General features: G+C 36.3%; 1 protein-coding gene across 3 annotated transcripts in view; it reads right to left on the reverse strand.

Annotated features, from left to right (window-relative positions):
• LOC128992555 (uncharacterized) overlaps positions 1-21,568 on the reverse strand; it is a 230,380-nt gene extending 208,812 nt beyond the window's left edge. For all 3 annotated transcript variants that reach the window (XM_054416187.1, XM_054416188.1, XM_054416186.1), the window contains exon 1: positions 21,447-21,568. The gene's annotated coding sequence lies outside the window, so the exon portion shown is untranslated. The remainder of the gene's footprint in view (positions 1-21,446) is intronic.
• Positions 21,569-24,261: the final 2,693 nt, after the last annotated feature.

Below are 24,261 nucleotides of genomic sequence, written 5' to 3' on the forward strand. Positions count from 1 at the left end.
AATGCACTTATCTCGATTTATGCTGTTGCAGTTGAATAAAATATTTAATTACAAGATGTAACTGAGATGCTTGCTAAACGAGCGTTAAATGTTTGACGAATGGTGGTGGTAAAATATTATGGCACTATACAAAAACTGTGGAACGTGGCAGTTTATAGGTTGGTAGTTCTAGAATAAATAATTACAATAATAGTCAATACGATGATTAAAATGTTTGGGTGATTAGTATGGAGTTGCAGTTTTTGAAACACACTGACGCTTATCAATATTTATTGACACAATAATTTTTGAAAGTGGCCAAGTAATTTCTATTGATTAATACAGGCACCCTTGTTTCATTTCACCTTATTTTATTTCAAGCAACAGTTTTAGTATAAATTACAATTACAATAACACTAGCGCAGAATGATAAATTAACACTGCTAAGAAATATATTCCTCTAACCGGTGTTCTTCATAAACTCAATTCTTCATCAACATAAACAAATTATGTATATTAGAAAACAAGATTTCAGGATCCTGCAAATTAAAACTGAGAATTGTTAAGTATACATTAACCATCTCACAAATGATCACTCAGAACGAAATCTCGAAAACCGACCTCGTCCCTAAACAAACAATTCGTACTTCAAATTACTCTTGCAAAGCTCTCCAGCGCCAGCAGCCTCCAAAGGAAATCAGCAAGGCTTCCTTTCTGTTGACCCAAGCACAAAGCCAAGAACAAACAGTGAAATGAATACCCTTCTTGCAAGCCCGCTAAATCAACAGGACCGTTTCTTTGTCTCGCCTGGCAAGCAGTTGAGGCAGTTTCTGAACGTTCAGTGTTCAGTGTTCAGAGGCTGACGCAACAGTTGCACAATGGCTCGTCCACGCGTGATTAGGAGGTTAGGAAATTCGTTGGTACATTCACATGTTCATGTAGCCAGTCAAAACTCAGCTGACTCACTCGTCTTTGTCTTGGCCTCTCTTCAGCGGATGTGGGATGTTTGTTCCACAGTGATGAGGCGTTTTGCTACCGTCTTCAATGTCTCAATCTACTCTGGTGACTTGATTAATCAGCAGTTTTATAATTTGCCTTTTTGAACCTACATTTTTTCAGTTTTGACCTTGTGGATGTTGAAAGAAGCTATAGTAAAACACCAGTACAATAGTTGCAATGTGATGTATTACTCTTTTTTACAAAGTTTTTTATAACAGAAGAATAAATATATTTTTAAGGACGGACCACTTTTCTTAATAGCCTTTGCGATTCCTTAATTGAAAAAGGCCACTGCTGTGGCCAGTGAATTTGTTAAAAAAGACATGTTCCGCTATGGTTGTTTTTTTATACCGTGATCCTTATATTTACGATTTCAAGTCGATACTCTCGAAAAAAACTAACTATCCTCTTACTCGAAATCAAAAATACCGTGGCTTAAAACTTTGACGAACGCTTGATGTGTTTCCAAACTATTTCAACAAAAACCTTTACATGGACCATTCTAATCCAATTACAACAATCCGATCCAATTACTTTAGTGTATTGTCAAACTCAATCCTTTTAACCATATTCTGGTTGACAATTTTTACTGTTGTACAATCCTACCGACAAAGAAAACTAGTTTTGCTCTTAAATAACAGTTTCGTTTACACTCACATACGCCTTGCAGTAAACAGCCTTCAACCAAGACACGCATGAATTCCATACCAAGCCTGGCTACCCTCTGACCTTCTCTGGATTCAGCATCGCTCCAAACGGCATATCTCGCACTACTGTATTGTCACAGCTGACTCGTTAGTGCGTGGAGCTGCCACTGATCAGCTGAGAGACGTAATTATCAGCTGTTCATCAGCTGTTCGCCTTCCAATTAGTTCGGCCACCTCGCGACACCTGATAACGAGGAGCTGTCACTGATAACTGGGGTATAAGGTCAACCCGGATTACAGCTGGGATTTACGGGTGGATACGTCTGAAAAAGAAAGTGATTTAGCTGTAGTACTCACGTGTTTTACTTCGTTTGACTTTTCTAGCTTTTGCTGAGTTTTATTTACACTGTTGTCAATCGTCAGGTATTTTATCAATTGAAGAACATCATATTCCACACAGCGAAGGTCGTGAACACTTTACTACACTTTACACTTTAACATTTTACCACTTTACACTTACTAAACGTGGTGGGAAAATATTCACAAAATCTCTTATATTATAGTGAAGTTTGATAAAACCTTAATATGTTAATTTCAAACTCGTGTTCCCAATATAAACCTCAACCCTGTAAACGTGTTGTATGTTGTTCTGGGTGAAAGGTTATTAGTTGTGTAGGCATTATTAGTTTCTGTAAGAAAGTGCCACATGTGGCTAAGATTACTTTCATGATATTGTATTTGAATGCTAACCAAAATAAAGATGTAAACAGTATACTGTAATAAAGATCCAGTCAGATGTTGGTTTTAAATAATTATCCTCGTTATCCTACTACACTATAAATCCATTACTATCTGTAACATTGGAACACATAACGTCGTATTGTTACTGGCCAATCAAAATAAGGAAACAAAATGATTAGCTTGTTAAATATACAAATTAGGAGTCCTAATAGCCACAAAGACGCCGATACCGGGTGGGCGACGACCTAAAGGTTAAATGCTGAAGATAATAATCGGCCCAGACTCACCAATAATCAACTAGGACAAGGTAAATATTTGTCAAAATCTGGGAAAGTGGTCGACGTGTTCATGATTAAAGATTAGCGGGTCAGGGGTCCCTGGGAAAGATTTTGGAAACAGAAAAAAACTGGCAGCGCCACGTTGGGCACTCACTTGCATGCTGAGGCCGCATTAATCTTTGAGGGGTTAATTCCCCACGAAAAGGTGCAATATCTGCATTTTTATGGGGCCGGTTCCAAGTGAATACTGAATTTCAATTTGGTCTTCGATTTTTGATAATTTATACGATCATTATTTTACGAGTATCGGAGCTGTCTGATTTCTGCAGTTGTTTCTGGTTATTGTATACTTTCTATTTACATCTATCAATGATGTTAATGATGTTCAAAGGTTATGTGGTAAAATTAATACGATTTAAATGCATTTCACAATTATTATTAAGTAAGGCATAGTATTACGTTTCTTATCTTTAGTTTAATATGTTTTCAAAAATTCCATTTGTAATTTAAATAGTTATTTGTGTAGATAGTGTGCGTACTTTGCTGCACATGAGAGAAATGTTTAGTTTAAGTGTTAAGTTTCTCGAGTGCAGTAAAGGTGATTTGCACTCGTGTTACACATTATATTTTCCCTAAAGTTGTATTACAGAGCATAGAAATAATTAGTCATTTAAACACTAAACAACACGTGTTAGGTTAGGTTAAATCCAAGCGTTGAACAAAATGGGAAATGCTGTATTAACAGTTGATCTTAGTTAGTCGTAATATCTTTAAGTGTTGCCAACTTATTTTATTTATTTTTTTTTAAGAGATTGGCGGCCTCTTTTAACCTTGCATTTGCCCGTCCACATAGACTACAGGTCTGTGCGTGGAACGTTTTCAGCAAGCAAGGGGTGAGAAGTACAATACGAAGGTGAACTGTACAGATAAAAACTGTAGGCTACTGTGTTTTCAAGCTTACACGGATTACGTGCGTAATAAAAGCACACTGTTTTGTGTTGTTTGGTTGGAAAACTGGAGTTTGGGCAAAAGTAATAAGAGTTCGGCAAAAGTAAGTAAATGCAGCCATTAGTAACTTTCTGTACCAATCAGTGCAAGGAAGTCACATTAACAGGTGACCGTAGGAAGAAGTAATTTCGTCAATCAATTTAAAATTACTTTAAGGAAAACACTTGAGATTTACAAGATATTAATATAAAAGTGCCTGCTTGAAGGAGACATTATTTTAATTCGAAAAATATTTGATCGATTCTTACCCTAACCATCCACTACACGTCTCAGCTTAGACGATTTTTTTATACATTTCATCACCTGATTCTCAACTCTTGCTACAATCATTTTTACTACCAATAGTAACCACTCCACATTTTATTTCAGCCATCACCTACAAAAGCACTTTTCATTTTAAAACAATAAACTAAGAAATATATACCCGATAAGAGACATTAGGCCTGACACCAGTATGACCGTTTGAGTGGTGCCGACGCTGGTATATCAGCATGTGGGAATTCTCGTTAAGGCTAATGAGAATTTGGGATATTCAGTTAATGAGTTCCCTCAAGCAAGACGGACACAAGAATGTACTGAGTGGTGTGGGACCCCGTGGTTCGGAACCGACTCTTTATTTGAGGTCGCAACCAGTCCAATCGATTACTGCAAACACTGAACACTGTCTTCCGTGAGAAAAGAAAGCTAGGTACACCGATTTCGCAACATGTGTTTTGTACCTAGGCTCGCAAGGTTCAGGGCTAAGTGGTTACCTTGGGATGGTGATGTCAAATTTTGTTTTTGCTTTATGCCTAAATTTCAGATAAACAATTAAATTTTATGTATCGAACAGGGTTCAGTTACGATCTATTATATATACCAAACACTATACATAACAATGCATTATGTTGAGTAATTGTCTTAAGTAACATATATTGTGATTTAAATGAGATTTGTTAAAATTATGATCCGTACAATGAAGGTTGACGTCTTTGCCTCGTTATCACATAAAACACGAGTGTCACAGCGAAATTCAATATGAAAATTAAAACTACAAACCTTTAGGTAACGCTGCGATAACTACAAAATGTAACTCCAGCCTCTTGCTGGTTGGTTTGTAGAAGACTCGGTTGAAAATACATCAAAGCATGAGTTAAAACAACCTATGAAAAATCTGGTAATATTTCACGGTAAGGAAAACCCTGATGTCTTTTCAAGTAAAGGGTCATCATTGTTACAATTTGCCCTTTGCAAGCTAGGTTAGGTCAGGTTACGTTAGGTAGGTTATATTAGTATGCGTAATCTACATTAGCATTGGGCAAATTCTGATAGTGGCTCTTCACTCTTCTTGAAAAGAGCCAAACCCTGTTCAGACTGAAAATCAAACCAAACACAATCAGATCCTTTCACGATTTACAGCCTCAGTCCGCAATATTCTCCGATTCCCAGGGTTTAGGTATTTACAGTGCCGACAACACGAGCAGTGGGCATGCGGCAATTACAGTCAATAAATACACCAATACGCGTGCGCCGTGCTCCGCGAGCGTGCAGCGTGACATACTGGCGTAATGAAGCGAACGAAGCGAGCCGGGTCCGATCGTGTCCACACCTGCTGGAATATGACTGGTGGAGCGAAAGGCCGCGGGATGTAGAGCGTGGAGGGCTGAACAAGGATTTAATTAGGATTTGAGAAGGTATATCTTGACTGGCTCAGGATCTGTGGGGGAAAGTGGTATGATATGGTAGGTAAAATGGACTTTCGAGTTAGTCGCACTCTAAATAGAGGTTTTTCAAGAATTTCTAATTTTGTTAAGTTCCAGTAGGCGATGAAAACTGGGGCTGTTTTAGGACTTTGGTCATCTTCAGCCTCCCTCTTAATCGAACGTACGTTTACATGCTGCGAATCATCTTCTGTTCAAGGATTTGGAATGGGAAGTGCTCTGGCCCTAGTGCAGCTTGTGCATGTTCCTATGTGTCAATTATCTTAGAATTGCCTTGTCTTAAGACTCTGCTAAGACTTAATACAGGATATTTAAAGAATTCTTTTTCGTAGATGCTTTTGATATATTGGAAACCTCAAGAATAAAACTTCTAGATAACATTTAACGTCAAGTGGATGAATTGTGAATCTTAGGACTTTTAAATCTTTAGTAGACTTTCACATCTGACAGTTTCTTTCCGGTATTACTACAATTTTTTAATTCTACCTCATCACTTCCTCTTCTACTTTGTCTATAATAAAACCCGCACTCGGAGCCAACTATTCAACAGGTCTCCATTCATCTCTTGGCGCGTAATTCATTGAGATTCCCGGTAAAAGATACAACCAGCGACCAGGTCCGTGAATGGATGGCTTGGGTCAGGGGTCAGGTCGCACCATAGTTAGACTCGCTCATCAGGACTGTTCCTTATCAGTCCAGTAGTACAAGAGTTGCCCAAGAGTGTGAGAACAGGCGCGCCTTGTACTACCTTGTAGGGACCTTACTGCTGATTTAAACAATTTGATTGCTCAGCTGTCCAAAAGCAGTGTTGATGGAGAAAAACGTACCAGGAAAGATAAATGTTTTAGTTTCACTTCTTTGTCTCTTTGCCAGTAAAGACATTGTTTAAAAGTGAGGAAGGAAAGTTAACGTGAAAATATGAATCAGGGGAATATTGAAATACACATATTATCGAAGAGTCACGCTAATTTTGAAGTACTACACGAAGTGCTCTTATTAACAACTATCAGGATCAAAGTGTTATCAGTTTACAAATTCATTTATTCTAATTTCAATTTGTATTGTATTATAATTTCTTTATTCTACTTCCCGAACAAGAACAAAATGATAGTGCAGGCAATATTCCATTGACTTGAGAGTTTTACCACAGAAAATATACTACTAGTATGTTTTCTGTGGTTTTACTGAAATAATACCCAGTCTGATCACAAACTTGATTTCATAAATTTGGTTCAGCTTTGAATCCGTATTTATCCTTGGCATTGTTGAAATAAAAAATAAGAATTCCATACCAGATTAAAAAAAAAAAATGTTTTTTGTTTGTCAATCTGAAGATTCTCCCGCATCAGATTACTCATCCCAGTGCAATGTCAACATGTTATCCAGTTAATGCCAGACACAGTTTTCTTCCATGTAGCCCCGCAGTTCCCAGGCTGCCTGGTTACCCACCTGGTAATGGTCGCCCCACGACCAACACTCGCTCGGTCCGTGGTCTTACAAGATCATAAACCCCTGTACAGGCCATGAACGGTTTCAGCCCGCCTCACATAAATTGTCATTTTTACGACTAATCTAAGGATGTTTTGCTAATTTGATCCCCACGCTAGGCAGAGATTACGACTCCGGATGGTAAAAAATTGGACCTCCTACTTGCAAACATGAGAAATTTAAAATATACAGAACTATTTAGAAAACGTACATGGCTGGGTATCCAAGCAAACATTATGCTGGCCAATCAAGAGGTTACTTCTGAATATCCAGAGAAGCTTTTTGATGGTGTGGTCAAGCTTGGCCCAGTGGTACTTAACCAAACCATCAGCACTTATTAAATGGTTTGGATTAAATAAAACCCCTTATATCAGTGAGAAATAAGGCTGTTGAGATAGTCTCACTTCATTTTATTTACATTTCGCATTCATATTAAGTTATTTACCAAGGTGAATTTTCTGTTTCAAAAGTAGGCATACAGATAGAGTGGTGTGTAAGGCAGCGTTGCTGAGTGGGCGTGCTGAGCGCTCATTTAACAATACGAAGATCGCCGGTTCGATACTGAGAAAAGTCAGCAGTTTTTGGATGGTTCAAAACTAGGCCCAGCATAATATTTCCTGATCATTGAGCTCTTAATAAATTATCCTGACTGATGAAAAAGCTGATATTATCAGTCAGTGATAAGGCTACAAAGATCATCTTACATCATTCTACACTCATCCTTCTCCACTAAAATTGAGTTAAAATAGCACCTAGGTAGCGTCATAATCTCAATTGATAATGGTAATGTTCTTGTATTACCGTTCCTAAACCAATGTTCTTTCTCAAACCATAAAACAATTTGAGAATGATATTCATGTAAATAGCTAGCTCTTCTCGACAAAACAGTACTTGGCTAAATAGTTTGAGAACCACTCTTAACCGTGAGAGTTCTGACATGCAGCCTATGCTAGACTATGCAGCTCCCCGCCTTGTTGACCTGTGAGAATACTCCAGTGTTCGCGTGCTCTTGTTTTTTTTATTACTATGCTGACTCAAAATAATAGTAATTTGCAAATGGTTAGAACCTAAACAATGGTTTAAGATTTTCAATTAGGGACTGTAGAAGATTTAAATGCAATTTGTTTGTCTGAGTAGTGAGCCTGTAGTTATTTTGAATTGCTAAATGTTCCCCCACATATCTTACTATTTACACAAACAATATCAAACAGAACTGACAACAGTAATACTTTAATCAATGAGGACTTTAACCGGAGAGGCTAAAATCAATTCAAATGCAAAATAACATTCGTTTCTGGGTTGTTAATTAAAAACTGAGTAGGGAAGCAAATTAAAAATGTTGGACGAATGTCAACAAATATTTGCTACATAAAATATGAAACCTCCAAAGCACAAGTATATGACTATATGCATCCACTTTTCATACGACTTAAACATCTCGAAGAAAGAATCACTCAAAGAAAGTCGTGGCCAATCTGAAATCTCAAACACTCAAAGGTGGAGGATTTCACACGTATTTAATTCTATAAAATGGAGTCTCCGATCTTATCCTGGATTCCCATTAGCAAAACAGCAACACCCCATTAATAAATCATCTCAACACCGAGGATCTGCCGGGCGATCAGACGACCCGGAGAAGAAAGTTCGCACGGGTTATAATCAATCAAATGGTGCGTGGCCAATAAGCCCTACAGTTCGATCCACTTGCAGATGGCCGAATATAAATTATCGCCAGTGTGTAATTATTTGCCAACTCGGATTGCATTATGCAAATCCCCGATGATAGTAATGGCGCCGATTTCGGGCAATTTATTCGCCCCCTGGAGCGCTTTTATCGGATCCGGATCTTTATCGAGAATTTATGCCTGTTGGTGCAAAACCCAGGTTTAGAAGTTTTAGCTAATGAATAAGTTTATGATGGTGTTTTTGCGGTGCAAGTGATTTTAGATTTATGTTTAGGTTCTAAGATAAAGTTTACAGTTTTATTTATGTTGTTGCTATTTTGATTTTTCCAGCATTGATATCGCGTGTGTGTGTTATCAGCACAAGTTTTTTAGGTAATATGTAAATTTATGGTGGTGTTTCTGGTTTTGGACTGTTTACGGGTTTCAGTTCAGGTCCTGTAATATAGTCTTACCCTTCTTTATCTTTGTTATTTGCCTTTTGCTGTCATAGACTCAGTGTCTTTCAACCGTACTGGTTTTTTGAAGACACGAAAAAACCTATTCCAGGACCCCGTCAAGTGCCGCTTGGAGCGCTAGCCGTTTCCGGTGGAAAGACAGAAACAACCGGCAGTTCCGGTAGCTGTAGTCTAATTGTAGGGACTGTGAATGTACAATTAGACCAGTTAATCCGAGATACAGAGCGTGACCATAGGGTGAATTTAAACCACGGACCCTGCGGTCAGTGTGGCTGGCAACTGAATATTCATACGGTGAGGATGAAGAAAAACACACTTCAAGTGAAGTTCTATTACTTTCAACCAATTTTAACACATAAGAAATATCACGGTTAAAGAAAAAGAGTCCCTTTCTTCTTTATACACGTAAGTTTAAAGATTATATTGGGTTATAAACTATTTTGAACTAACCATGAACCTAATATTTACAGTATTGAGGTCTAAAACAGCCCATAACAATATGGTTCCATTCAGGAACTCCTGCATATCCTGGGTTGTTTTATTCCCTGTTTGAAAATAGTAATTTCAAAATGCTACATTAAAAACTAAATACATCATGTCGACAATGATGCGAAACCCCTTGTGAATACCAACCAGTTTATCACACAAAAAATAAACGAGTCCAAGTAAATTATACAAACGCATTAAATCGGCGAGTTTATGTAAATCCTAATGACCTTTCGGTCCATTAATGTTCAGATGGGAAAAAGATGTGGAAAGGTTGTAAATTAAGATATATATCTGCTAGCTCGTGTAACACGAGAGAAGAAAGCAGTTAATCCCACTCTATTCTTCATAAAATTTCTTTATCGGGGAATAGTATGTGTAAAGATGTGTTTAATCGGGTTTTCCTCGGTCGTAGCCCGAAGACTACGAATCTAGAAGTGAATTTCTTTCTATTTAGAACCACGTAAATTCTTTGAGTTTTGGTAATTTTTGGATGCTATCTTTCTTCAAATTATGGGAATTGGCAACTTCAAAAGGCTTAAAGGTAGTATTGTTACCCTTCTTTATTTTCTCAAAACATTAAGGGTTTCTAGTTTATGTAAAATACTGTGTTTACATAAATTTCATTAATCCTAGAATTACGATATTTGGTACTGTATTTAGATGTTTTTTTCCATTATCATTCATTCATTTTTTTGAGTTTGTAAAAACAAAGCTAACCAACCACGTGAAGACCCTTATAACACCTATGTGAGTTACCTATAACTCCCCAAACAAACCATTAATTCATCATCATACAATAAACAGAACAAAACAGCAGCCAAAAGAACAACACCGTAACGGATAGAAACCGGTACTAATTAATAACTCAAGTGGCAACTGGTTATCAAACAAAGCACATACCCACTGCCCTGTCTTTGAGACACGTGTTCTAAATAAAACACATTGACCCAAAACAATTAATTGGCTCCTACAGCAATACATAGTGCTCGGTTATCTGGCAATTACGCCCTTGTTGGAAACTTGTTAGCAGCAGAAGGAAACTAGCAGATGTCCAGAACACCTAGACAACATACCGACGCTACTACCTACATCGGCGACCATAAGGAAGCGGGTACTGTTGAGCGGATAGGGAATGTAGGCAAAGAGTTGTAAGATGTGTAATTAAGTAGTTTTTTTTTTACATTGAGGACCTAATGAGGTTGAGATTAAGAAAGAAAAATTACTCATGGAAACTAAAAAAAAATATATTGAAGATGTTGTGCATGACAACCCTGTAAGGGAAAAATAGCCTCGTTTTAACCCTGCATGTCCCGATCCATATTAAAATAATACACAGAGAACGCTTTACATTTAGATTATGCTAGATACCATTTAAGTTGGATTGGATTTAGATTTGTACAACGGCAAAACATTAGAGTATTTCAAGGCAAAGAATGAATAGAGTGCGAGAGCTTTGTTACCGACAGAGTTCAGCTGTTCTGTTGACTAAGACCATTTATGACATGATCAAGGATAGTTGGATCCAGTTTTTAATATCAAAATTCCAAAGACTCTCAGAATCGAACAAGTAGAACTATATCACTATAGTAGCAATAATTATACTTGGCAATCCAGATACCTGAAAGAATAACCTAAGTATTACTACTACCCAATAAAAATAAAAAATTCTTTTTCTGTAGCCAACTGAACAACCAAAAAAACCAGAAGAAATTTGATATTTATTTTTGTTTAAAGTAAAAATCTCTTTAGGTTCATAAGTTTTTTACTAACTTTACTTGATTAGTTTTATGTTATTTTTTGTTAACCACCCAATACCATTCATATAACTAATTACATTTCTAACTAGTTCGTGTGTTGTTCTTCCTATTAGCCTTATCCCTTGTAAAGTCCCAATTACCCGAATTCCTGCTATGTATGCTAGTCTGTCTAATACCCAATTAATTCCAATAATTAAGCCTCCGCTGTCTCAACAACTTGTCATGAATTTTCCATTTGTAAGCAGGATCCAAACATCACTAGGAATCAGGGTGGAATAATATTACATGACTAGAAAGTATTTTAATCTGCATCAAACATGACTAATTATCTATTTAGTGTTGAGAAATGGTAATAAATATCTCTCTTGTTAAATAACTGTCTGTTCGTTAAGATGTACGAAAATGATTTGAAAACACAGTGGTAATTATTTGTTTAATGACACTTTCATTTCCGTGGAGCTTTGTATAGATAGTTTTCTGTAGCACAATGTAAACACCTAAACAAATTTATAGTTCCGTGCAGTACTATCACCTATTCGGTACATTATCATCACTAACACTTATCTACATTTTATTCGCCATAGAATATTTTCTTCGACCAAACAATCTTTCTAATTCGCACTTTAGTTACTCCACATTACTGCCTTGAATGTTATAACCGTTTACAAAGCTGGCACGACGCAGTCTCGGAGATTTCTGTGCATCACGACATTGTGTTTAATGAGTTCATTCATAACTCGACGGTCGCGGAGTCCCTCAGGGCTCGCGACTGGGACCCTTGCTGTTTGATGTTCATCATTCCGCCACACGAAACCAACATTTCCACGGCAGAAATACGACACATGATCGACCTTAGCGGCTTGCGACACCTTTAATCCTGGGTATTTATGTTAACACCGCATTGTAATGTTGTATGTTAGTGTTTATGAGCTGACTAGGTTAGTATCACCTGAATGGTCGTAGTTACAGACTCAAATCTAATGTCTTTACTGGTTTGACATCGGTTCGATTCAAAGTATTTGTCTTATGGTGGCTGTATCCTTTAAATATTGGAAAGTAAATTATGATAACATGTTTTACAACATGTAAAATAAGCTAAAAGTCTTTCAGCCTGAAGAGATTGTGGGACTTAGCACAGAAAATCTGTTTCACAATTCAATCTTAATCCTAATAATTCAAATTATTTGAGACTCAGGTAAAACTTGACAAAACATGATGCGTGATCAACAAAGCAAGACACAAGTCTTTCCCGAATCCCCCAACACGATATCTTATCAACTAGTAAACGTGGCTACAGAGCGCTATTCTAGGCAATTAGGCAGGTGAATATAGTGCTCACTTAACTGTCAGAAGGTCTCCTGTTTATTTCTGAGAGAAATCAGCAGCCTTTTGGTGGTTCAAAGACGCAGCTCTCCTCGATCGTTGGGCTTTTAATAGTCCACAGCTGATAGTACTCGGAGTAACAATGCTACTAGACATTTCAGAACAAGATATTCATATTCAGCTTGAAACACGCATCTAAGTGTGTCACTTTAGTGTAGTGATGTTGATAATCCTGAATGACCATATTGTTCAATCGGACAACCATAAATCAGTGCAATGTTATTAAACCAATCAGTTTCCAGTGCAGTCTTCGCCACCGCCTGCAGACGTCACGGCTAAGGTTCTCACAGGTCAATTATCACCACACCTGTTGCCTATTTTCTTTCAATTAACAGTTACAAGTGCAGCCGCAGGTAGCGTTGCGGTAGGCCCGAGGTTTCACTGGGAGCTAGATTAGTTGGGATGAGATTCTCGCAAGTATGTTACGTGCTGGAAATCGATTATAGATTTTGAATGGTTTAATGAGTTCAGATTTTGCATGATTTTATAAAGAAGTGATGAGTCTACGTGTACATTTGACCTGGTTTCAGGCATGGACACAACTACTACGATAACGTGTTAGTAATTCAATTTTTCATTGAGAATATGATAGAGAAGTTGCAAAACACTTATTTCGATCATCTAGTGGGTATTTGTGATACTTCAGGAACAAGGTGTTTATTATGTTTTGCATCCATCTGATCCCGAGGGCTTTTAAATACATAATTATCAAACACACTGTTCCTGAAATAGCCTACTTTTAGGAAACTTAATGGTGGTGTCCCACAGGGGTCGGTACTCACCCTCAGGGCTAGAATCACCCTACTGTTCTTCAATCGGTGCTCCTGGTATACTTCAGTCTCATATACTGAACCGCGTTCATGTTCTAAAGATCAACATTCAAAAAGGACCAAGAGAGACAACCAGTAGTGCAACTCTGAAGACTATCCCTCTCCCTTTGCTCTAGGTCTTTTAGCAATCTTTCTACACGTGGCAAAAGGACCAAGCGCCTATAATCAAAGAGTTCAGTAAGATTTTGTCCCTCAGCTTTCTAACCTGTCAGCTCCCAAAAGATCCCGTGAACCACTTCTACGACCTTTCAATTAACTGGACATAAGTTTATTCTATAGGTAGATTTAATACCTTAACCAGCCTTCTATTTCGTAATACCTTACCTGAATAACGTGTTTATCGAAAACACAACATGTTTAAAATCTCTTTATTCTTCATCAGTTTAGTAGCTGTTTCATATTACTATATGAAATCATTCGTTTGCCAGGAGTTTAACTGGAGTAGTCTTCTGGTGACTGAACTGTCTACTGTCAGACGTCCGCTGGTAGCTGCTGCGGGGGCGTGGGACGACTGACAGGCACGATCGTGGTTTTGCCAATCATCCAGCGTTAACGACGTCCGCTTCTCTTATCATGCTTATCTTGGCTGCGGTGGTCTGCTGACGCTGCGGTTTGCTATATATCTCAAGTCGATCCATCTTGTTATAGTCTTCAAAATATCTTTATTTTCAAACACGTAGTGGCGAAGGTTTAAAGGTTTCCGTAGATCTGAATATACCCGAAGAAAGGTCTTTAGATTTTAGGTGTCTACGGAATTTCCAGAAATTCAGTCATATGTTCCACACTTGATGTGAAGTATAACTTTCAATTACCTCACCATTACACATTAATATAAATATTCAACTATTTATACAGTATAATCTAGGTCTTCTGGTGAGAGCCGTTTCAAATCGGCATTGTCACTATGTACAAACCAGACGTTTCGTCCATTCTATGATGTGGCAAAGCTGAGACTGCCTATATTACAATGCTGTTATTCAACAACAATTTGTATGGATTATGTCACCGGTTGTGGTGATTATTTGTTAAAATAAATACATAAAAAGTAAGTTTTCATTCGTGCCAAATTTCACCCAAGGAAAACGTCAAGAGTTTGAGTAGAGTAAAAATATATATTATTTGGAACAAATGTTGCAAATAATTGTCCTTGACACTAAATCCTGTCAGAAATACGTCTTGACTCTGGTTTTGATTCCCACGGCCTTCCAGATCAACCGAGATTTATTGACATACAGAAACACAGGTAAGAAAATCTGATTAAGTTGTGATTTTGGATTACATTTGGTAAAAACAAGTCAGACATTTTCAAGGTCGAGCGTGCTATTTCTGACTGTTATTCAGATAATCGCCTTAGGCATGGAAATCCTCAATCTCCTGATTCAACATAGGAAGAATTTCGTCTGATTCACATCGATATTTACCCTTGCCTTTACAGTGTTGCACATGGGAATATTATTGATTTATATAAATATATTTTCTTACGGTACTTGTTATAGTGCTTAAATTTCAAGGCTATGTTATAAATAGTGTTAGGTCATGTATTGTGGTGTGTTTAGAAGATGTCGCGTTAAATGCGATAGCCTTGGATGGGATTCTGCATTATAATAGAATATAGTTTTGAAACATAGTCTTGCCAAATCAATAGCATTATCGGCACATCGTTTATGTTCCTGGTGAAGTATTTTTGAAGTTCGTATTTACTTAAATAATGCTATTTCTGGAGGATATTTATTTATTTAATAGGCCCTATAATTAATTTTCGTGACATGAACAATTTATTTGACTAGTAAATAATTTCTTTATTTGTAATTTGTGTTTATAGACCCTTATAGACTTTTGGTATTGGATTGAATAACTGGTCAAGTGTGTGCTTAAATAACAGTCGGACTTTGTACCAAAGCTGTATAGATCATTTCACTCTACTGTAATAATTTACCCACTTTGCATCCTTATTCAGTACAAAAACCCCGTGAAGTGGCTAATAAAGATATAAAAGTTAAAGATAACAAAGACAAATGTGTAGTGTAGTAATAATTTTACTAACACATGTTTTGTCATAAAGATTAAACTGCTGGAGGCAAATTTGTTCCCAGTAAAAGTAAGTATTTTATATAAAACTTTAATTTACATCTAACGAACCACACTGCTGTACTCTGGAAAGTACACTTCGCCTAGCAACCATGTTTATGGTATTCCAAGAGCCACAAAACTTGTAATGCCCGTTGGGCAGAGCTCTAGGATTACAGTAATGGTGGATACGCACAGGCATTCGAGGACATCATCTGTCGGGGCCTCGCCCCACTGGCTCTGGTGGGGCTTGAACACGAACACTGAACCATGAACTATGGCCACTGAACAATGAACAACTACTATAACAGTTGTAACTCATAAACCGGCGTTATTGTAGTTATGAAGTGTATTACAAAATCAAGATCAACTTGGAAATGGACGTTGATTTCATTCAACGTATTTTAATCTCGGAAAGTTGTAGATCGGTCAGTTTGGAATAACATTAATTTGAACACTATTTTGGTAAGTCTCACTGTAAATCGCTGACCGATGAGTACTGAGTTAATGTTGAAGAGGTTGGACTTAATCAAATGATTTACGATTAATGAATTCTATTTTCTATGGTTTGACTGAAGTATATTATTTAACAGCACTAATATTAAGTGCTTGCGAAAAATCACACCTAGTCTCCTACTCACCTAGTTTCCATTCAATGTATTTATAATATAAACATCCAACTAATAAATAATATTACTACAATGCTGAAACTTTACAGGAGTAGACCTCAAAATAAGCTTAATGTAACTAAAATTTTGGTTATTTCATACTTTGATTATTGTTGTAGCTATTGTAAGATGCAAGGCATTTTGAAAAAAGACGTCTTGATAAAATATAACATGTTGGGTCAAACTTTAATAAAAAAATACATTTATCATGATTTACTGTTTACAATGAATTGAAAAAATGCATTATCTACTAAATTTAAAACCTGAACCCCAAATCAAAGCTCAAACCCTTAATTCTCAAACTGCACACACTCTTACTACGAGACAAAAAACGTTATGACATGAACAATGCCACAAGTAAGCCTAGTAGCACAATGTCACTGGTTAGACATTCCTTGTCTAAGGACTGAATTGAAACAGAAGGAACGGCGGAATGCAAACACGCGGGAAATGCGAAACTGGAGACAAGCCACTGACCTCTGCGTATACAAGTGAAATGAAGCGACAGACCAGAATATATAGTGGCAGACGACTATAGTCTGTATGATGGAACCTGTCTCCTGACTCCGTACAGTCCTGGAGTAGGGAAGACAGTGCTTAACGTAGTTTTTTCCTTTTAATATCGCGTTATGAAAAAGTCAAATTGTAATAGAGTGTTACAATCTATACTGTTCTCATGTAGCGGGTTTGCTCTTATTTATACACAGGTTTGGATAGAAGCCCAATGAAGTAGTGTGTTGAGTTTCATGTTGTTCTTCACATTACAAAATTTATTTAAGGTGTTAAAATCTTCCTTCTTCTAAGTGCAGTTATTATATTTACTAAGGAGTTATCACTCCTTTTTATGTTGATTCTAAATTACTAAAACTATGTGACCTAAGATCAATACAAATTCTTATGATAACCTATTCAATATTAAAAACAAAATTTCCAAAATATTTTTTTAACGACTTCAAATTTGTAGCTGAAGAAAGTGTAAGAAACTCACGTTCTGCTTCAGTAACTTTGCGTATGCCTCATCATAGAACGGCAGTTTATGACAGAGCGTTTGTTGTTTCTGCTTGTCGCCTTTGGAATGATCTCCCTCTAGCCATAAAAACCCTTGATAGCCGTCCCCGGTTTGTGACAGCACTAAAAAATCTGTTTTCTGGACGTATGGCCATGGTTGGTATATCCTAGGCGTGCGCTTGGTTGATCACTGACAGGTGTGCGTGTGTGTGTGCTAGTTCTTGCGAGTGTGTGTTGTGTGTGTGCGTGTACGTGTGTAGGTGTGTGTGTGTGTGTGGGTGTTTATGTAAGGTGGTATGTTTTAAAAGTGTATTGTTTATTTTTACATTAAATATTGTAAATAGATTATAGTATTTTATTTGTATTGTACATTGTTTTGTTTTATTTGTATGTTTAGATTTGTATAAACAGGTTAAGTGTAAGAGAGGGCCATGTGGCCCTAACTTTGCCTGACTAAATAAATCATTTTCATTTCATTTCATTTTCATTTCAATATTACTAACTAGTGCTATATTGTGGTGGTCTACGAAAAAGTATAGGGATAATGTACTGTTTGTTATTGTGAACTGTGTGAAGGTAATGAAACAAGGAAAAAAGTTATTCTTAATAAAAAACAAATAATTTTATTTATCAACTGAATTTACTAAATTCATGTAACTGCATTATTTCTTTGGGAGAAATCTCGTATTCATTACGTTAAATTTAAAATGGTTTGAGTAATGAACGCTTTATTTTGTACGTTAATTCATACTAGTGGTCAGTGGTCGAAAACTCAACCAACAATTTATTTAACATTTGTTATCACCAGGTTTCTAATTGCAATATTTAATAAGTTATATACAAGCCTACGCCAACTAGATAGTACAATGTTGTGGTCTTAAATTTGTTTTTTAAGTTTAACCTTGAACGACAACCATTTTAATTTTATTTAAAGTAATTTCTCTACGCTAAGTGTTTTGACTATGCGTTTTTAACTATCCCGTTTTTACTTGGCTGCCTTTTAACTGTCGCTATTACTATGCTGTATTCAATTTTCTTTATTTAAAAAGGGCTCTCCTGTCTGAATTGTTTCTTCCTTATGCAGTTATGATCCTTGGGTATATAGTTGATGAAATACACAATATACTTTATGTTGTGTTGTTTATTCCGAATCATGTTGACAATAATATTGTGAAAAGGTTAAAATACCTGTAACTGCCTCGTGATTCCTCTGTACCTTTACCCCTTTAGCTAGATGGACGATGCCCTAAAGAAACCTTTTCAATTACCATTTGTCACTCCACTAAAACACAAGTTTTCGATTGTCACCTTACTCATAAGGATCGGTTAAGTGGGACAGGCGAAAAAAGGAATCCCCAACATACAGAGAACCCCCCTTATTGAATGAGTTATTTTGATAGAATATGTTAAATGACAATTAAAATCTACGCGCGTTTTAATGCATTTGCATCATCATCAGGTCACAAAACCTGAAGAACGAAACCATTCTTGAATTGGTCGTGTCAAATTTTACAAGAATTACACAAAACATTTAAATATAGGATATAGGCCTAGGTGCAGGGGAATCACAAGGCAGTTACAGGTATTTTAACCTTTTTACAATATTATACAGTATAATATACTTTAGTTAACAATTATATTTAGACTGACCTGGTTAAGGTTTTGGCAAAATCGTCAGGGTGAAGCAGTATAGTCAGTACGCTTTAACCGTGTCTAAATTAATCCACGTTGATCTTTATTCAACTGCAGATAAACAAACTGTAATTGGGAGTCCAACATCTTTGGGGTATATCCATAGTCAAATGTACTTTGCTCTAACGTCCATGCCAGAACAGTGTTGTCCTCATCTCCTTGGACCTATCTTGGGAGCTGACTCCAGTCCTATGTTACACCTAGCCCTGCCCTATACTCTGCTCTCCGTTCGTCGCCTACATCATGTTTATGAGCTCCACATCATACTCGGTGATGGCGGACTTAACGACCAAGGCCACGTACATAAACTAACATATTAGCGTAAATCAGGCACTGCTCACGTTCTAGCTATAGGATTTGCAGTAAAATCGAGACTAGATGGAGTTTTTCTAATAGTTCGTAGTAAAATAGGCATAGTATACTTCATGAGATTTTTTTTACAGAATCAGTTTTCATTCACAGATGTTCTAGTATCTAGTAGTTTATTGAATATAAATATACAACCGGAGCAAATCGCACATTTCAACAGGGTTCGATAATCGTTTGCAACGCAAAATTTCACCTTTAGGTGAAAAAACTACTAATTTACAACAAATTAAAATTTTGGTAGATCTACACAATAAAGAGTGTTTTGACTACCTCAACCAGGTTAGAATCATCACTAAAAGTAGGCAGTTTAAAATTATTCATCTTCATAAACGGTTTCGTACCTTGTTTACAATACAACTCTGGTTAAACATTAAACTGTAGGACCAGCTGTTAAATTAAAATTAAAACTGTTATAAAGAAAGTTGGTCATGATCACTGGATGTTTGAAGACAAAGTCAAAATAAAACACTAGATGGACGATGACCTAAAGAAACCTTTTCAGTTACCATTTGTCACTCCGCTAAATCACAAGTTTTCGATTGACACCTTAATCGTAACGATCGGTTAAGTAGGACAGGCGAAAAAAGGAACCCCCAACATACAGAGAACCCCCCTTATTGAATGAGGTATATTGATAGAACATGTTAAATGACAATTAAAATTGCATTCCAACAACAAACGAAAGAGAAATTTAAGCAATTATGCACATTGTAAAAATATTCCGCAATTGATTGTCAGGCAAGTCTATGATATGGATAATAAACTGAACTAACAAAGGCATCCAACATATATATTGAAAAAAATCGAAAATTTTAGTAATATCTGTAATTAAGATTTATTTGTCTTGTAATATTTATAATAAATAATCAATGAATGGAAAAAAAATTTCAAGAGTGTCCAGTAACAAAAATAGAATTATAGATAGTATTTGACTTAAGTTATTTAATTATTAATTTTTATTTTAAGGTACAGTAAAGCAAATATAGTTTTAACTTTCTGTTTATTTATTTGATTTGTTATCGGTTATAAGAAGTACGTTTATTTATATAATATAAAATTGCGGGTTATACACACCTTCTTCGGCGAAACATAAAAAAGCGAAACTTCTATTTAAAGAAATTCAGAAAGAAAAATCTGTGATAAGTAACAATGATTGTCTATCCATCAAAGATTCCTTATTTAAACTGTTATTAATAAGCATATAGAAGGTAAGACAAAGAATAATCTTAGAAACAAATGTTCTATTTCATTTACAAGCGTTAATTAAACTAATAAAAACACCGTTTTTAAACGCGTTAATCTAACTACAAAAACTATATAAAAATACCGGTGCTTAACTATCGGTACGCTGTTTACCATTAGGTTAAGTTTACTTGATCCCTAATTTTAAAGGTTTTATAAAAAATACTATACAAATATAGAGACGTGGTGGATAGCAGATTCGTTAGTACAACAAAATGTTTACGAAAATTATGTTGAAATATTAATAGCTTTTTACATACTACTTAATAGTTGTCATTAAGATATTCTAAGTATTGAGGTGCACTTTGTTTTGCTTGCATGGATTTATTAACTAAAGGAATTAATAGACTAAAGAGACGAAGAAGCTGTTCGGTTCTTTGACCGGCATCTCTACTACCAACCGTTGAAGTCTCCGAACTCTACAAAGCAAAAGTTGCTAACGCTGCGGTTTATACGACATCAATCATTTTTGCCTTAAATAAATTTATGACAGTACTCATTATAACCACATAAGTGACACATTGTAAACCATTCTTCAACACATAAATTAGTAAATCTGTATATAGAATAGTAACCATTATTACGTTTATTGTGAGGTGTGAAGAGTATAAAGAGTAAAAAGCGTGTTAGGATCTAGCCATGTATGGTTTTGAATATAATTAATTATGTTTCAATCTTAATTTGTATTCCGACGTAATCGAGATCCATACATTTTTTGTAACTTAAAAAGTCTAATCAGGCATTCTAACATTAATTCATCCCGGTAAAAATAACCACTTAAACCCAGCGCACCGTGTTAAGTTCTACTTTAAATTGGTCTTATCCTATTGATTTAGAATCGGTTGTAAAGCTATAACTTTATATTGACATCCTAGATAGTATATCTTAAAACGAACACCCCCTTGTAAACTAAAATGTTTTAAGCTTGACTTAAACTACAAAGCACAACGTAAACTCCTACCTGTATTTTGGTAAAATCCTTGCACGACACACAACAGTCTGTTAGCGGACACGGTATCCTACACTTCACACACTCACGGCACGGCAGCACAGCAGAACGGCACGGTACAGCTACTCTCTAGCTTGAACGACGCCGGTGTGTGCGTTAGCCGCTGAGGCAGTCACCCCCTCCACCGACTACCAGTGACCAACCAGGGCCTACAGACCTAGTTTATCCCCTCCACACCCCCCACCACCCTCTGACGGCGACCTTGAGGGGCCGTGGACCCGAGCACACCTGACCCACCGCCGGAACGCACCGGCCGTCCTTCCGACACTTCCTGTTTTACGGTTTTAACGGTTAAGTTGATTTCCCAGTGCATCCGATGGGTCACTATGGGAATTGAACTGAGGGGTGTAAAAGTGGAATCTTTTTTGTCATAGGGGTTTTATTTTTGTACCTGTACTTGTACTATTCAAACACGCAATTTTGTAATACTATGTGTCATGGTCCTTATAATTCGAAACAAAATAGTGCAACCCCCCATTGCTGTCACAATCAAAAGTTATTGCAACATTTGGGTTTTACCTATAAAATATCATAGTTATTAAAGATTGTTGACCAGCTTACGGCAGAAAGTATGACTCAGATTGCTGATGCCGTTTATTTTAATGGAAACTATACTTTCAACATCAGGTATTTCTCAAGAGTACATTTACAATACTCTCTTAATATCGCCAGACTCAACAATATCTCTTTAAAGACAAAAATACACAAACAATTTATATATACCATGTGTGTGAATTGTACAAGTAATAGGAACGGATAATTTTAGTTGAAATAATTTGAACATTTGATTACTTTTAGATGGGCGGATCCTGACTCCATAATGATTACCAAATAAGGATTAAACAGGATCACTCGAGCAGATTAATGTAAAATTTCACCTTTTATTCATTCACTAGCAGTTACCCGGCGCGCGTTGCTGCGCTAACTACTATTATTTTAAATAATAATTTGTTCCTTACGTTAAATTATAAAAATCTATACCAAAAACACAAATAGAATATTTATTTTACTTAATTTCCAGTGTTAAGTAATGTTTTTTGTTTTTTCATTGGGTGTATAAATATATAAGTTTTTTGCGTACCTACCACCACGTGAGCACGCAACATACAGCTGTCCGTGTGGAAAGCATGTATTTTCTAAATTTAAACCAGCGATAGTTAGGGATTGCCCTTGTGCCTTATAATGGTGATTGCGAAAGCAAGACGTAAAGGAAATTGTAGTCGCTTGAATTCAAAGGGTAATTGGGATGAAAACATCAATGTTCTTGGGATTAAGAATATTTCTCCTTTAAACACACCACTGATGATTGTTGCTTCGCTAAAGTTTGGTGTCATTTTTTAAATCGTCGGTCTAGTTCCGTTGCGCAGCTTGGGTGGATTTAAATTTCGCATTAATATTATTGGAGTTCCTTCTTTTAAAGACATTAATGTGGGGAGTTAATGACAAAATGGGAGGCATTTGAATACCTGAGATAGCACGCACGATTATTATTCACTGAATAATTTATGTTAGATTGTGTGGGTATAGAACAAAAGATAAAAATATTAAAGCATTGCTATCCCTTTTATTGTTTATGATACTTTAATAAAGGTTTTTACTTTTTCTGTTTACATATTTCATAGTGGAGAATTTAAACGTTGTTGAGTGCACAGGTGTAATGCGATTGGGGTTTAATATATTTTGACTTATCCAAAAGTAAAACAGTTTTCTTTGCTGCATTCTGTGGACACAGTGGGGCACAATTTCAAATCATGACTAATACAGAATGTTGTGATTATTCAAACCTACAAAACAGTTGGTGAAAGTAAACATCTGCTTTTAAATTATATTTATTTGTAAACATTCCATTGTATTATTTGTAGTTCCAAAAGTCTGACATTGGAACCCTTAAAAACCTTCTGGGGTGGAGCCCTTTTGACGTATCTGCAAGTAGGCTACAACATTTAAATAATAATTTGGTTGGTTATATATTCACACGAAAAAAACTTTGGTTGATGGGAATTGTACCCGTCATTAATATTTATAGTAAATAATGGTAAATAAACGCATTTGTGCCATAATTTATGCTTTGGACCAATGTAGCCATTTAAAGGTACAAAAATTTATATCAAAATCTTATTTAAATCAGGTTTTTGTAATTTTGCCTGGAATATATTTTTTAATTTAACGCAAAAGATCCGACGTATTTTGTAAAATGTCGCTCAAAGAACACGTATTTTACAGGCAAAGGAAGAGCAAAGTACAGTGGCAGTTGGTGACTGTTGGTGAAAGACTTTACGGATTGTTGAAAAAATAACCTCATATGTACCAACAAAATATGCTCAATATGTCAATCACATACTCTGGCAATGTTTTCTAGGTAATAAACCTTTTATGAACCTAACCAATACACGTTTACCTTTTTACCATCCAACATAAAAATGCATAACTGTTCTTTATTTACGTACAACAACATCACCACGGCCATAAGGTTAGAAAGCGGCCTCTTCCCCGTTTTAAAGGCTATAACAAAAACTCCGTATGCTCGCTGCAGTCGACCTGGGATTTATATAACCCTGTTTCAGCTTCCAGTTTCACTGGTTATGTGCAAAAACAGACTCCAAATATCCGCGGAACGCGCCCAGACTTTCCCACAAACACAGGGACCATTAGCTTTTGATTCCTCGGTCTAGCTCGGTAATCAACATTCTATCGCACTACATGTTGCTTTTATTGATGTCTTTATATAGATGAATTAGATCTTGGAATTATAGAATTAGTACAACGC

This window comes from Macrosteles quadrilineatus, unplaced genomic scaffold (genome assembly GCF_028750875.1).
Source record: "Macrosteles quadrilineatus isolate MER2022 unplaced genomic scaffold, UCM_ALF_1.0 Scaffold_4__1_contigs__length_99947679, whole genome shotgun sequence".
Lineage (NCBI taxonomy): Eukaryota > Metazoa > Arthropoda > Insecta > Hemiptera > Cicadellidae > Macrosteles > Macrosteles quadrilineatus.